This window comes from Thunnus thynnus, chromosome 16, assembly GCF_963924715.1.
Source record: "Thunnus thynnus chromosome 16, fThuThy2.1, whole genome shotgun sequence".
NCBI classification, from domain to species: domain Eukaryota; kingdom Metazoa; phylum Chordata; class Actinopteri; order Scombriformes; family Scombridae; genus Thunnus; species Thunnus thynnus.
Window position 1 is genome coordinate 13246777 of NC_089532.1, and position 16974 is coordinate 13263750.

The window sequence follows — 16974 nt, forward strand, 5'->3', positions numbered from 1 at the left end:
CTTTTACCATTAAAAGTCTAAGTGTACTTCCAATATTTCAAAGAATTAAATAAACAAAACCGGAGTGGGCTGAAACTGGTAAATTGGGGGACAGGCGTCTGGTGTAAGGTGTGTCTGGGGGTGCTACCATATATTCACCACAAGTGCAGTTACAACAACCTTAACACAATTACAATAGTAAAGAACTGCCAGCAGTTGCCATTAATTTACTGTAAAATTAAGTGTGTTGCTGCTGCTGAAATTAACATTTTGTTGCAATATTTTAAAACATAAAAAACTGTTATTTTTCTATTTTTTCTGTAAAATACTGCCAAAAGGATTGAGTTTATTTGCACTTTTTTCACAAAAAGTATACTTACATATTTTTACTGTAAACTGCAATATGTACAATCTACTACTTGACACACTATTGTGTAACTGACTAGTAGCAGTGTGGACTACAGTGAGTTTTGTTAAATTTCTAACATATTTTTTTCCAAAAATGGTGACATGAATTACTCATTGACAGTATTTGCAACAGTGAATAAATAGCCATTTGAATTGTAACTTAAAATGTTAAAGACAAATGATACAACTTTAAGGTGTTTCTTTCAAACCATGTCTTACTTTATTAACAATTTTAAATGAAGATGCTAAACATTTGTACAAAATTAGATAGTAATAGAAAAAACAAAGCACGGAGCTCATTCAGGTAATTAAACTTAAATTCCAGTCATTTAAAAAGTAAATAGCCTACTTAAACAAGTAATGCAGTCGTTTGAACATTGTACACAAATAAAGACATAAAACATTATAAATATATATTAACATGCTCTAATGCAAGCTGTAACCAAACCATCCACGTGTGTAGTGAGTGAGTGAACGACTGAGAAAGTGACTGAGTGAATGACAGTCACTATGAGTGTATGACTGAGTGTGTGAATTTGTCAATGAATATCAGCGACTGTGAGTAAATGACCAAAAATAACTCAGTGAGTAACTGAAAAGTATGGCTAAGAGACTGATTGTGTGGTTGTTTGAGAGGTTTCACTGACTTTTACGAAGTCCCACTCAAAAGTGCATTTGTTTCTTTGGTAGATTCAACACACAAGGGTTGACTGATATCATCTTTTTCCAGGTGACTTTCTTTGTCTTCTGACAGGACAGGGTGTCTCTCTCAGAGTTTATCCCTATAAACCGCCTGAAAAACAAAATAGTGCGTTAAGAGAGGGTGTGAAAAAATTTTAATACTTAATTTATGTAGCACATTCATTCTTCTGAAGGACAAAGTCAGCCCCTATAGTACTATATCCTCTAGTACTGAGGCAGAAAACAATTTCATCAGTTACAAAGTGGTATACGCTACTACAGAGACAGCAATAGCACATTATCTAAATAAAATTAAGTTGTTGGGAGACATTAGGATATAAAACAAAGTAAAATCAAACTCACCTTGTAATTTGGAACATCAGAATCACAAATCCAGCTCCACTCTCAGAAATGTTGACTTTCCATGGAATCGAGAGATTATTTTAGCTACAGTAGAGATGTAGCTGAGCAAGATTCTGATTTCAAAACTAATTCAAGTCCAATGCTTTTCACATTTGATGTGTATGTTGGAATGCTGCTGCCTGACTGAGTTGTATTTATTTTGTTTTGTTTTGTTGTTTGTTTGTTTATTAATGTGAACTGGGTAGACTATGAAACTGAATTACTCTTCTGGGATAAATAAGGTTGAATCTGAATGTAATCGGAAATAAGATTCACCTCAAGAAAACAATGAGCAAAAATTCCAAATCATCAAGATTGGTTAATAATTCAGAAAGAATCTCAAAGAATAGATCTGGAGCTTAATGAAAAAAATATATACTAGTAAAATAGCTTTTTTGTTTGATGTGTTGATTAGATGGCATAGTACCATATCATTACCATGATAGAAGGGCATATAGAACAATTCAAATTGATTGAAAATGTAATGTTTTTTGTCTATGCTACCGAACAAAGCAAAAAGGAACTCACCTATTGATTTGCTGGACAAAGATGGGTGAAAAATCATACTCCTCTGTCCAGTCAGACATGTGCCAACTCTCTTCTGTTGAAGAAAGCTGCTGCCAGCTGCTGCCCCAGCAGCAGTTTATTAAATCTAGTAGCGCCACCTACAGGTGAAACTGTATCAAATGCTACAGACTTGTTCAGCATCACCATCTGTACAACTTATCATTTCAGCTCTGTTTTTTTTACCACGTTTCCTATTTCCTGTTTTCAGCCTGATGTTGGAAATGCGTGTCAGTGTGAAATATTTGGATGCTCCTGTGGAAAAATACTGTTGTTTCTACAACAGATGATTCAATCTCTGATAATGATATTTAATGCCTTTGAAAAAAAAATGCTGACATGCTGACACTCACACAGTTTAAACATGGGGATGAAAGGATTGCCAGAAAGTTAGGAGACATTACAGCGCCGTAATGTAAAGCTCACCCCTCCTCTCCCTTTCCCTCCCTCCTTCATTTGGTGACCCACTAATGTTCTCTTATGAATAGATAATGGGCAAAAATCTAATTTCTTCGTTTGAATGTAATACAATTAAGACCTTTTAAAACAATGACAAATGGAGAGAGCAGTGAGATGTCTCATCAGTGAGAAGGTAAAGACAGCATCAGCGAACCTTAAAAATTAATAAAACCTTGAAATGGAATTTTCTCGCCACCATCTGGAATAACAATCACCAAGACACTCCTAAACTCTGGCTCTCAAATAAAATTAAAGTTCTCATGAATTTGAACTCATAAAGAGGATGTGAAGCCAGTCTGGGTATCATCGGATAACCTGTAATTCATCTGTAATTCAAAAACGTAAAAAACAGTAAATCTGTTATTTGTTTCGAAACAAAAAACAGAAAACCATTTTTGGTGTCAGAATCAAATAACAAAAAACGAACCAAAAATGTCCTGTTTTGGTTTTTGCCAATACGTTTTATCATTATTTCTTTTTGGATTGAAGAATAAACAGGTCTGCAGACATTCAGCCAATTCATTTTTGCATTTGAAACCAATAATGGAAGTCACGTGGTTTTTTATTTTTTTCATTTTAAACCAAAAACCAAATCACGTGGTCTATTCCTTTCCTTTTATTTCCGAACGGAAAACAAGAAAACCAACATCAAATGACGGTGCACAGTCTTCCCACAGGACCAGCTTGACTATTGAGCAACACTGTCCTTATATCATCCCTCTTCGACTACTGCAACTCCCTGTACACTACGATTAGTCAGTCGTCCCTGTATTGCAGATCTTCTAACCCCTTATTCTACTTCCAGGTCCTCAGGTCAGCTGACTTGGGGCTCCTGGCTGTTTCGCAAACTAAACTTCAGCTCAGGGGTGACTGCGCCTTTGCGGTTGCAGCCCCTGGACTCTGGAACAGCATTCCCTTCCCTATCAGATCTGCCCCCTCCATCAACTGTTTTTAAGTCCAGGCTCAAAACTTACTTTTATTGTCTAGCATTTGAATCCTCTTGATGTGGTTGATTTTTTGCTTGTGCCTTTCCCCATGTGTTGTCTATTTGTGCCTACAAGCTGTGTGCCTTGTTGTTTGTGTTAGTGTTTCTTGTATTTTTGATTTTAACTACCTGCTATGGTCTGTACAGCACTTTGGTCAAGGTGAGCTGTTTTTAAATGTGCTTTTATAAATAAATTTAACTTGACTTGACTTGTCCTTTCTACAGCAATCCGAGGTATGTTTTAAATTTGATTTTCTCTGCATCAGAAGTTGTATATTTGTATTGAATTATTCAAGAATATGTAGACTAATTGCTTTTTATACTGAGCTATTACCAGACTGAAATTCTGTCTGAACACTGTTCAGACCAAAAATGGTCTGTATTAGTGTGGGCACATTTCTTCATGAAATGATACAAAAAGTCCAGTTTGAGGGATAAATTCATGCATTTTGAGACTAAATAAAACACTGCATAGCACTTCATAATAGTGCAAGTCATGTTTCCAGACTTTACAAACTTGCCAGGGTTGTAAAATACTGACAGAAAACATCTTTATATATATAATATATTTGTAAAATGGTTGTCAAATCCCAAACACGGTTCTGTGTAACAAACCATCTGGCACTTCATGTTAGGTTGCCACAGCCGATATGAGAAGTCATCCTTCTCCCCCGTCACCCTCCCCTTCCAAGTGTGTAGGAGAACCCACGGTGGCCGTGAAACTCGCAAAAAATATGAAAGGCCCTCTCTAGAGCCAGTGTTTGGTTTGTATGTTCTGGGCTACTGTAGAAACATGGTGGTACAACATGGTGGGCTCCGTGGAAGGGGACTTGGAAAGGGAGTGCTTTATGGCTATTATGGAGAGGAGGAACAATGTTCACCCGCTAATAACATTGTCATCATACATTTGACATGTGAATATTGTATTGAGATAGACTTGAAAAAGTCCAAACCTATCCTTGAATCTATTTGAATTTTAAAATGCTGCAGGAGGCATTCAAGTTTGTTGCCCATACAATATGTTAACACTGATTGATATTGACATGTCTGAGTGTACTGAGCACTTACATTGCAGGTCTTGAAGAACTCAAGAGACTCCTCACGCTGATACACTGGAAGGCCACGAAGAGTCAGAGTGCGTCTCATGTTGATATTACTTTGTTCCTAGAATGACAATCAAAAAGTAATATTTATTATACAAATAAGTGAACATCACACACAAAATAGTGTAACAGTTCTACCAATGTAATTTCTAAAAAATAAAATAATTATGATGGTTCTATTTTTTAAACACCCATAGCTGCCATTTACCTTGCAAGGCAGCTGGATTCGCGAGATCATCAGATCATGACATCACGCGAGAATCCATCTTGTCAGGCTTCAAGTTATGCTCTCTATGAGGATTCTCGTGTGATCTCATGATCTCGCAAATCCAACTGCCATATAAGGTAAGACCATCTTTGGTAAGACTCTGGTCTACAGATAGCCTGCATGTGAGGCGTTTAGAGAACATGGGTAAATTGTAGCTTCTACCAATAGCCTGTATGTGAGGCATTTAGGGAACATCGGTAAATTGTAGCATCTACCGATAGTCTGCACTCTCCCCCTCTAAACTGCATCAGTCTCTGCATGCACATCGGTCACACGCCGTGTCTTCCACCACCACAAGCAAATTCTCAACCTGTGGGAAACATTGAATCGGACTGCTCCGAACAGGCATGTTTTCAATGGGCACTGCACTAGTGTGATTAAGGAGAGTACTGGCACTTTTTTTTCCACTTCAAGCACTACACAGAACAAGGTGACTGTGAAGTTGGTCCTCCAATCCAGGGAGATCCCGCACATAGCAAAGAGATAGCAAAGCCGGCGTGCCTCACGTACCCAGTGGACACAAACACACCGGCTAGAATGGCAGCATAACTCTCAACATACATATTGAGGTAACACTTGGTGTTGTATCAAGACAGACATGAAAAAATACAAGCCTATCCTTTTAAGTGTGTGGGGAGCACAGATAGGCTCGCAACCTTGCTTCTGGAACTATCCTCATAATTGTATTGTTTGTATTTCGTAGCAGGAAGGCAAGCCAGATGTGGCTGACAATCCTGTTGCTCTTCTCACTGTGGTCACTGACAAAACTACTGGTGCAGTCCACTTCAGTCCTGAGAGCATCTCTGTTGTAATCGAAGATGAAATTGTTGTCAGTGGTCTTCCCGAACTGGCTGATGCATTTGGACTGCTGTTTGGCTTCATGCATGCATTGCATTTAGAATATCCTAAGAAACTCATTCACATGTTCACACTTATCCAGAAAATACTAATGTCTCTTGATGATAGTAAACCTCTGAAACAGTTCCTACTGAAAATTAGGCTTCTTGTTGACAGAGTGAACTAAGCAACAACTTCTAATGCACACGTGTGCTATAATGGTATATACTGCTTCTGTCAGTCTGTTATTTTTTAGTTAGTTTTTTTTTTTTTTTGACAAAGAGACATTACAATAATTCAAAGTGAAAACCTGTTTTGGTATCAAAGACCTTGTAAGCTTGACAGGTAGCTTAGAAATGCTTGTAACTTGCTCCTACATAATGGATTTTTCTGTTACAATGGAGAGCAATGGTTATCCATTTTCCATAGAAAAGCATGATCCACTTCTGAATTGTTCATCCATATGCTCAATATGTTTCCTACTAGCTTACAGTGGATGAGGGATATTCAAAACATAGGTTTTTGCTGAGCATTCCTTTTTATATTGTTCCATTGTCTCATCTACCTCACCTAACAATTTGCACTATTTATGATTGTTTTTGGTTTTTTTAACAATCACATTATTACTGATTTTTTATGTTCTTTTGATTCCTTAAACTTTTCTTTTATTTATTATATTGCACTTTTTTGAGACTCTGAAAGTAATTGTGCTGCTAATGGAATTATATGGTTACTTTTTCCATAAATATACAGTGCCGGTAGTAAGGGCAATAATAAGCTTTTTGGGTGTTGCTGTTAACTAGAATTTTTAGAAGTGTCTAGGGTTCTTTAATAATTGTTGCCTCTAAAATAAATCTGGCTGTTACATCTTAGTTTTCAATTCTCATTTTCATGGCACTACTCGTGAGATTAGGCCTGCAACTAGCAACTGTTTTTGGTATTGATTAATCTACCAATTATTTGCTCTGATTAATCATTTAATAGTTTGATCTATAAAATGTCAGAAAAATGGCAATCACAATTTCTAAAAGGTAATGTCCTTAGATAGATTGCTTGTTTGTCAGACCAACGGTCTAAACCTCCAAGTATTTAACTTGCTATCATAGAAGACAAAGATAAGAAGCAAATATCACAATTGAGAAGCTGTAAATAAGGAATGTTACTGCCTAAAAGTAAATAATCAATCGATTATTAAAATAGTTGCTGATTCATCTTCCTACAATCAACTCATCATTTCAGCCCTATAAAATGTGTCTTTCTTGTTTTCAGCCCGATGTTGGAAATGTGTGTCGGTGTGAAATACTTGGTTGCTCCTGTGGAAAAATACTGTAGTTTCTACAACAGATGTTTTGATTTCTGACAATGATTGTTAATGCCTTTGAAAAGGAAAAAACATAGACCCGATAAAAATAATTGACGTAGCCATCGTGATGTCACAATTTGTTTGTGGACTCGCGTTTTGAAGCCATGGATGTGTTATTAATTCGAAGCCTCGAGTTCAGCATTTTGACCATCACCATCTTGGATATTTGGAGCCAGATGTAATGAGAAATTACCATATTTGGACGAGAAGGTGGAGTTGACCCTAATACTAGCTACTAGCTGCTAGCATTTACGGTCTATGGTTGACTGTGACAATGCTAATGCTTATGCTTATGCTAATTTTCGCTAGCAAAAAACAGTTTAAAAACGGTTTAAAACCATTAAAACAAAATGTACTTACCGGAAAAACTGAACACTATTCCTTAGAGGTTCTTTTAGTACAGCCAAACGCTGAACAAGACTTTTTAGGCGACCAATATGTTAAAATTAACTTTCATGAATTGAAAACATATGAACTGAAATAACGACGGCTACATCTATGCTCTGTTCAAATGGGGTTACGCCATGTTGACGTTCCCTCACTAATGTTGTTGCCATGGCAGCGACTTGTCAATCACAACGTAGCCACGCCCTAAAGCACACCCTGTTTTATCATCAAATTTAAATTAAATCGGACCATAATTTATAAAATGAACATCATGCTGTATTAAAGAAGACTTGGAACTAGCGATTGAGACCATAAACTCATTATGAAAGTGTTTACTGAGGTAATAAATCAAGTAATAGTGTGTCATTTTCTCAAAGACTTCCATATAATTGGACTTCTTTTTGGAGCCAGTGGAGTCTCCCCCTACTGGCCATTAGAGAGAATGCAGGTTTAAGGCACTTCCGCATTGGCTTCACTTTTCAGTCCCAGAATTACCCAATTGGGCAAAACCATGGATGGGAGTGGAGCGAGATAAGATTGATGCAGAGGAGGCTGCCGTGACAGGCCCAGGATGGAGACATGAACAACAATACTGGTACCAACGTCAACAGGAGTGATAATGTTGGTGAGTAAATAAGCTTTGCTTTCTTTTCAGTAGTTTTGTTCTGTATTTTGACTGAACGCTGGTGCAAAACGGTGAGCCCAAACACCATGCCCTATGAGGCATCTGAAAGTATGGGATGCATTAAATGTGAAAATGTTTTGCTCTGGCGACCAACACTTTCTGAGAGATGCTGTAGATTGTGTCCTAATGCTGTGTTCCAATGCTGTGCAATGTTTTGTAATAGTCTTTGAGATATGTTTGCTCCTGTTTGGTGCCTTGGGTGAAATCCATATGCACCCATGGTAAAAGCCCAGTGGAGCAATAAAATCTATATACAACAGCCATGAACGCAATACTGAGCAACATTTGCATGAAAAAATTTTACTTTACTCTCAGTGCTGTCTGATATGGAACAAACTGAAAAATACATTATTTTGCTCCTATAACAATTAATAGCAATGCTTTCTTGTTGTTTTGCATCTACATTGCAAATGCAAGTTTGCAGAAATGATAAACATAAGGACAAATTTACATAGTTCACATCAATGAGAATAAATCTGACAGACATTTGGGCCTGCTATGAGGAAATATATTTAATTGATGTATATCCACATTATTTTATTATATTGATGTATATGAAAAACAGTGAAAAGCTATAACACAAAATGTGAAATTATCCAACAGGGCAATTATAAGAATATATATAAGAATATATCAGAATAAGTTATTTTTGCTGCTTCAAATGCTTCTAACACAGGAATCATCTTGGTGCTATACTGTAGTTGTTCTTGAGTGCTAACTTTTGTTTTTACCTTCAAATAAGTGGTTTGGATAATACAGTTGCCCATACATGTTCACCTTATAGTGGGAAAGAGGACTTTTTTGTTTGTTTTAAGTTCATCCACACGTACAGTATAACAGGGTTGGCTCTCCTATTTCAGAATTGCCCTGAGCTTTAGTTCTTTAGTTTCAGTCAGAGAGCAGACTTATTGTATATTTTAGATATTTTTAATACTAATTCTGGCAAACTGAACATACTGTTTACCATCTTATGCTAACACGCCACACAGCAGATTCATAAAGGAAAATACACCAATCATATTTTGAATGGGACCAGTTTCATCAGCCACACGGGGGTGCCAAACCACACTTATCTCACAAATTGCATGTTGTTTCTGAACAGAGATTAGAACCTTTTTGTGGTTTGCTGCTTTTGATTCTCCTGCTCTTGGGCCTGCACTTGTCTTGACTTTGGGTTAGTCTGGAGTATTTTTTGTGTCAAATTATGGATTTCAACCCCATACCAATGAAAAACAACCTGATAAGTGCAACTTATAGTTACATAACAGTCTAACAATGTATTGCAAGACCTGAGTCTTGACTTAACTACTCTTTGATCTTGGGAATGACTCACTCTGGACAGTGTCAGTCAATGGTCTGGATCAAAGCATCACATTTTGTTGCACATGATAAACTGTATTTGCAATACTATCTTCAGCCACTTGCTGGCAGTATAGACCAAAAGAAAGCATTGACAATGAAGCGGTTCAAATTTCACCTAGCAACACGGCTGCTGCTTGTTCATTCACACACCTACATGGTTACACGTGACGCCACTCCACTTTCACATGTACAAACAATCCATCACAAGTACATACAAGCACACTATCTCAGCATACATGTATAGACTGATGAGTATTACATAAAACTGTATTCATCCGCACATACAAACACGTGAATAAAAAATAACATATAACGTCTGCCTATGTAGGCCTAAACAATAAACAATGGAATTTGAACTTGTGAAAAAAATTATAGACTAACAGAATAGGTAGCAGTGTTACGAAGAAGCTGTTTCCATGTGACACCAGGGCTCTGTCATACAGCCCAGTGCTACTGTCATCCCACATAAAGCCACTTTCAGTGTGAATGGAGACATTTTGACTTGGCTTACAGACCAGGGTCAGAGTCAATGCAACAGGCTCTAATAGCAGAATTACTCCCACCACTTTCACCCCCCCATCTGCTATTTTCCTCCATTCACCCTCACCCCGTCCTCTATTTTTTTCTCTTCCCTCCAAATAAACACACAGACCCTGTTTATTTGTCCCATTTGAGAAAACAGTCCAGAGATCCTGGCGCTGTGTAAGAAGAAATCAAAAAAGCAATGCAAAAATCAATTGGCTCTGCAAGTCTCAAGACTGCCATGCAGTAAATTGGCTCTGAATGACGGCACTATGTGGACCGTCTTTTTTTATAGTTCCTCTTTTTAAAAAAAATAAAAACAAACTGGTAAATTTTGAGTGCACACACGCTGTCTTCCTTTCTCTGAAATCGTGTCAAGGGACTTTTGACAGAAAGCATGTGATTGGTTTTGTGGTATTGTCTGTGGAGCCTGTATTGTCGAGTGGCTGAACTTACAGAAACCAAGCCTCTGTGGTTTTAGATAATGCTTACAGGAATGAATAATAGTTGTGTTAAATTGAATCAATTTTCTGGACATATCCATCCAAACATCTTTTCATACATGTGGCTCTTAAGAGGGCTGAACTTCATCAGGATAGTGTAATTTGTCAGGACCTTGAAAAGCCAAACCCGCTGTAGGAAACAGACTAATTACTCCAGATCAATTAAGAGACCTAGTTTTCCAGTCTGCATGTGTGCTGGCGGGTGACAGACATATAAACCATGGAGGCCAACTTCCCCCATACTTCCTAGGCTCTTTAATTAACTCTTTGATCTGAGTGCTATGTAGTGAGCTCAGGCCAGAGGCAGCTCCAAGGGCCAAGGAGAGAATGGATAGCATTTCATATACAACACACCACAGCAGGAACGGAGGAAAATGCTGACGCACTCCTGTTTGCGTCTAAATGAGTGTTTAGATCCTTGTTTACTTTGATTCTAGTTTGTGTAAATCCCGGAGAGTTCAGAGGGGTTTTACACTGTTCTCTAAACTGTGTGCAGTATTTAAGGTCAGTGCTATGCATGCAAATGCAAAATTTACCTTGTGGTTAACATTGAAAGTGTAAATCCATGTGCCATATATTGAAATTACAGGCCATTTACTGGGTTACTTACTCAGATATGTAAAGGACTGTGTGTTAAGGACTTGACCTTTAGCAAAGTGTGCTACGGGGTTGAAGTGACGGGGCAGCAGATCTGGCAAGTTTTAAAAGGAGCAGTAAGCTCGCCTTGCTGGTTGGAATTTGCAGCACCATGGAACGACTTAATAACAATGCGTGAAGCAATGAAAATTACACAGCTCCTGCTCGAAAGGAAAAATGAATTGCTCTCAGGTTGCACTCTAGAGAAGTTTGGTCGTTCAAGCACACGCGTGCGTGTGCTCACACACACACAGTCTCATGTGCAGGCAGTGAAGCACATTCACACCCTGTACCCTTTAAACCTTAACATACACCACACACACTGACACACAGGTGCACGTGGAACCTTGGCTGTGAGGAGAACCAGGCCTTAGGACTCTATGTTGGATGTGCAGCCGTGTGTGTGTGTGTGTGTGTGTGTGCGCGCGTGTGCGTGTGTGTGTCTAAACCTGTAGCTCTCCTGTGCTGTGCAGTGGAGAGAAGAATAGGGCCTGGGCCACATTCCAGCCCTACCTCCCTGGGCGAGAGACGGTATTCAGCATTCCTCTGCCTGCATATCAGGCCAGGTGCATTCCAGAACACACACACACACACACACACACACACACACACACCCACACACTCAGACAACATACAGTACCACAACACACATTTACGCTCAATCACAAATACAACATGTGTGGGCATGTACATTTATACCCACAAGCACTTACAGGTGATCATACAGTGCCGCAGTAAAGCATGACAACCAATATATTTTTAAAAAAAAACAAAACAAAACATAATTTCTCATTATTATTCTGCTAAACACGGCCACCCACATAAATCTGTGTAAAAACGCACATATAGTACATACTGTACATATCCTCTGTACATACATACATGTGCTGCATCACTCACATGAATACACGTAGGCTTTAACCAAGACAAACTGCCATTGTCTGTGCAGTGCTGCTGTTGTTCACTACATTATGTGAAAAGATGTTCTCTGCCTCTTTAATTCTTGTATGATTCAGTCATTTTAATGCATGGATTTTTTTCCTTTTGGAGGAGGCTGAGCTATTTAAAGAGCATGGGTTGAATACACTGTGAATGTACAGCCAGCCTCTTTTTGAAGTTCATACAGTGCTGCGATGCACTGCGAGTCACACATGACAGTGCAGACGGGGGTGGTGTGTGTGTGTGTGTGTGTGTGTGTGTGTGTGTGTGTGTGTGTGTGTGTGTGTGTGTGTGTCCATCCGGTTCTTTCCTCTCATTTATCAGGAGATTTGCTTAGGTTCTTTTCTCTCTACTTGACAAGAATGAAATAGAAAATTTCAGGTAATCTTTATGTGAACAAATACAGAATGGGTCTGAAGAATGTGATGATAATTCACTTCTTCTTGAAGGTGAGGCAGACAAGTTTAGGGGATAAAAGGGTTAGCGGGAGACAAATGCAAGAAAATGGGATGAAGAGATAGGTGGATTGATGAGAAAGGGAGTGGGACCTCATGTCGATGTTCGCCTTAATGCAAAATCTGTAGGCTTGGTCAAATGTAAAGGCTCAACAGCCCCAGAACAAAAGCTCGATTCAGTGTTAACGTGCTGCTTCCCTTCCACACTATTCCGCCATCAGACAGAGAAAAAGGTTGTTGGTTACATGCTATTTGACCGGCACGGGACTCCATGCTTGACAAGCCCTGAATCAGACCATTACTCTTTGGCATTCCTCCCTCACCGTTACGCTTACTTCCCCTATTCTTGCATTCCCCATCGCTATCCTTATCCTTTTTCTCTTTCCTTGTCTCTCATCCTTCACCTCCCTCCCTTTCTTCCCCTTTACATCCCCGTTCATGTCTGCTGGTAGCGCAAGCCAATTCCCGCCCTTCTCCCACTTGCCCCCCCCGCCCCCCCCTCAGCCCACTTCTCATCCATTTCCATGTGGCGACTTTTCATCAGTGAAGTGCCTTCCTGGCCCGACTACCCCCACCCCACCTACTCCCTCCGCCACTCACTGAATGGATGCAGCATTGAGGAGAGAGGGAGAGAGAGGGCTGACACCGTCCTTCCTTCCTCCTACAAGCGCCACCCCTTTGGCTGTCGCAGAAGTGGTATGTTCCACAGCGAGGACTGCAGAAGTTGAGAGAGCACATTGTTTGTAATCTGGCATTGCAGGGGTCACTTCCTGACTCGTGTGTCCGCTCCCTGAGCCCCGCACCGATCCCCGCCCCCCCGCCCCAGCTCCCCCCCCCCCCCCCCCCCGTGTGTCCATCCATTGGCCAAGTAGCCTAGGGCTTTTGGACAAACCCTGTTCTTCCCCTTTTGTGTAGGAAAGCGCCGACATCTGAAAACAATCAAATAATCTGGGCACAATGCGTCTCTTCATGGAGGGGTGCTGGTGGTTCCCAGATGAGCGGGAGGATTAAGTGGAGGAGGCCATAGGGGAGAGAAAGAGAGGGATGGGGGCTACACAGCTGAGGAGGGGGGAGTGGGGGTGGGGGGGGTGAACTTATTGTTACTAGATTTTCATAGCAAAATGTGTGTATGTGTGCGTAGGAAGTTTTGAGTGAGGGGATATGGGAACAGTGAAAATATCTGAACACTCTTACATATGAGGAGTCATATCTGAGTCAGAGATTTTCAGTCATTGATTCCTTCTCATCTGATGTGTAATGGTAACATTACAGTGAACAGTAAAAAAAAAAAAAAATACAGGAAAAATAGTTGCCATGTTAAATTTATATTTGCAACATTACAATTTGTCATACAATCAAAACATGTAAATGGAGACAAAATGTTTTTATATCATGATGCAAATGAGTCAAACTATGGTGTATTATTTTAAGGAATAGTTAAACATTTTGGGAAATGTATTATCTTTCTTTTCGAGTTAGATGAGAAGATTGACACCACTTTCATGTTTCTACGATATATATTAAGCTACAGCCAGCAGCCAGTTAGCTCAGTTTAGCACAGAGATTGCAAACAGGGAGAAACAGTTAGCCTGACAAAGCCTCACAAATGAACACACAATATCTTGTTTTTCTTTCCAAAAGTATATAAAAATTACACATCATGGTTTTACATGTGGTTATGTGACACGTTGTGGTTTTACAGGGCGTTATGTGTCTATTTCTTGAATTGACTAGCTGTTTCCTAGTTTTCAGTCTTTGTGCTAAGCTAAGGTAACACACAATATCTTGTTTTTCTTTCTAAAGGTATATAAAAATGACACATCATGGTTTTACATGGGGTTATGTGACACGTTGTGGTTTTACACGGGGTTATGTGTCTATTTCTTGAATTGACTAGCTGTTTCCTAGTTTTCAGTCTTTGTGCTAAGCTAAAGTAAATGGCTGACACAAGAGTGGTATCAGTCTTCTCTCTACAACAAAGCAAATAAGCTTATTTATTTAAGTTCATCATAAAAACAATATCAGATTGTGATAATAGAAAAAAAGTATGTCTCTAGCTCTCTTTCTTCTCTCTTCTATCTTGTATAGGTCTATATAAATGCACATAAACACCTGCACATGATTGCACATGCCCACACAAAACACACACAACTTCTTCTTCTCCCGCATCTCTCATGCTGTTCCTTCTCATCCCCCATGAGAATGGTAAATAGTCATCTGTAACTTCCCCTCCAACATATTCATTAATCCTCTCTATCCTGTGGGGCTGGATGATGATTACAGGGAAGCCAACTGAAGCCGCCCAAATAAACACCCCTCAGGCAGCAACAAAGGCCTGTCCACCTCACCCTAAACACAGCTTCCCCAGCTAGATCAGGTTTCAATCAAGCCCACGCACAACATACAAACAATAGGAAGTAACAGAGTCTCGAGCACTGAAAAAGCTAACTGTGGCTGAAACCAATTTAGTTTCCCATTTTTAAGACGTTAGCAACTGGTGCACATTTACTTGACAGCAGATCTTGAGTGTTAACTGTAATCAAGCCTAGTTCTAAACCTTGTGAACAACAGATCCAAAGTGAAAAATTGCCTTAACCTTGAAACATGTAATATATCGAAAGCTGTCTGACATTCAATATAGAAAAAAATCTTCCTTTTTTCATTAATTTACTTTAAATTACAATTTACTTTTGGTTTCTAGAAAGTCTAAGCATAGCACATAACTTATTTCCCTCTCTAAAACATACTCCAGTGTGGTTTTTGGATGCTCACATAGTTCACATTCTGCTCGTTTATAGAACTTGGACAATCCCAGAGATGAGTTTCTCTCAAGGGCTTTGCAGCCGTAATGACCTTCCATCTGAACCAACATCCTTGTGCATGGTCACAAGACTGGCTCTTTAAGCTTGACACACTTTACTCATCTAGTTATCCACATCCATCTCTCTTCTAAGACATTCTTGAAACAAAATCTTGAAAAAGAAAATCCCTTCATGCTGCTTAAATAACATCAAAGATGTCTCAGCCAGTATTCTGAGGACGATTAAGCTACATAATAAATGTTTGCATCTTTAGTTCCATAATGGTCATATGCATATACAGAGAGAGAGAGAGAGAGAAAGAAAGAGAGAGAGAGACAGCACACAGCACATAGTCAAACATGCCTGAAGGCCCTCACACTTCCTATTCCTCTAGCCTCTACACCTTTTCTACTCACCACCCTACAATTAGCGTGCCTAAAAGTTGCAGGCTTCCGAGGCCAGGCCCACACTAATCATAGGTATGCATTGTTGTGTTCAGCTGCCAGGCCTTTAAAAATCAGCACCTCTTGTTTAAGCCACACCTCTTGGCCCAGATTGCCAACAGTTCACTGTCCAATGTGTCCCAAATCCAAACTGGAGAGGAACATCTCTGGAAACTCTACAGGTGTTTTTATTTTGCATTTTTTTTTAGGAATGTAGAGAAACTATAATTTTCCACACAGGAGTCCACATATCAACAAAAGATGAAGTAACCTCAACATAGTTAAAAATTAACAAACTGAGAAAAAAAGGAGGGATGTAAAACAAATACAAGGCAAGGGATTAGGTTATGTACCAAGAGCTGTCATCAGCCATCTCCGGTCTTTCTCACTAGATGCCCTGAGGTCTCTGCAGACTGTATGGCGGCAACTACACAGACACTGAATTTCCTTTCCATAGTTGCTGTACAAAGAGAGGCCTTCACTCCTGCTCTCTTGTGACCAAAGGCTGCCTGTGCTGCTGGGAGCTGGTGATCACATCACCTGTGTTTTGAGGTTGTCATCTGATTCGAGTCATGGTCCAATACAAGGAATGAATCTTCCGTGCAATCTTGAATAACAGTGGCCATGGAGAGCTGTTTCATTTTTTCTTTTTTTTTTTTTTTATGTCATGAGCTAGAGATATTTATCCCTTATCACTATCCATGGTGAAGTCATTGAATTTGCATGATGGAATCCTTCATACCTCATTCTTTCATGTAAACATGCTTGTCTGTGAATTTTCAATGTGTCTATTCAAATAAATAAGCAAAATATATATACAATCTGCAAACAGCTACTGAAGATATGCATTATGGGACACATTCTATAAACCTATAGACCTACACTTGTCTATATAGACCAGTTAGGATTCATGTAATTCATTCATTACAAATAAGATTACATTTGTGCGACTCGATTCAACTTCATCCCAAGTGAGAAATGTAAGTCTCGAGTTCATAAATGGAAAAGTAAAATAAGTGTCAGTGCTAAAGTAATCACTAAAAAGGAAAATACATGACCAAACACAAATCACATCAGACATGTTTTGCAAATCATTTCAGCCATCTTCCTGAAAGTCAAGTAAGGTTCTATTTGCGTTGGACTGCGCTGAATGAGGGTTGTGTTGAGCTAAACACATCCTTTATTCTGTGGT

The 16974-nt window shown here is 39.2% G+C and overlaps 2 protein-coding genes across 10 annotated transcripts in view; one reads left to right on the forward strand and one right to left on the reverse strand.

Moving 5' to 3' along the window:
• meis2a (Meis homeobox 2a) overlaps window positions 1-7608 on the reverse strand; it is a 194784-nt gene extending 187176 nt beyond the window's left edge. For 3 of the 9 annotated variants that reach the window (XM_067613994.1, XM_067613995.1, XM_067613999.1), the window contains exons 1-2: window positions 7410-7605; window positions 4547-4642 (exon numbers count right to left, since the gene is read on the reverse strand). The gene's annotated coding sequence lies outside the window, so the exon portion shown is untranslated. Of the gene's footprint in view, window positions 1-4546; window positions 4643-7409 lie in introns of all 9 variants that reach the window. The other 6 variants (XM_067613998.1, XM_067614001.1, XM_067613992.1 and 3 more) reach the window with 5 other exon arrangements.
• A 210-nt stretch (window positions 7609-7818) lies between these two features.
• The window catches only part of spred1 (sprouty related EVH1 domain containing 1), a 43897-nt gene continuing 34741 nt past the window's right edge, over window positions 7819-16974 (forward strand). The window contains exon 1 of the mRNA XM_067614008.1: window positions 7819-8061. The gene's annotated coding sequence lies outside the window, so the exon portion shown is untranslated. The remainder of the gene's footprint in view (window positions 8062-16974) is intronic.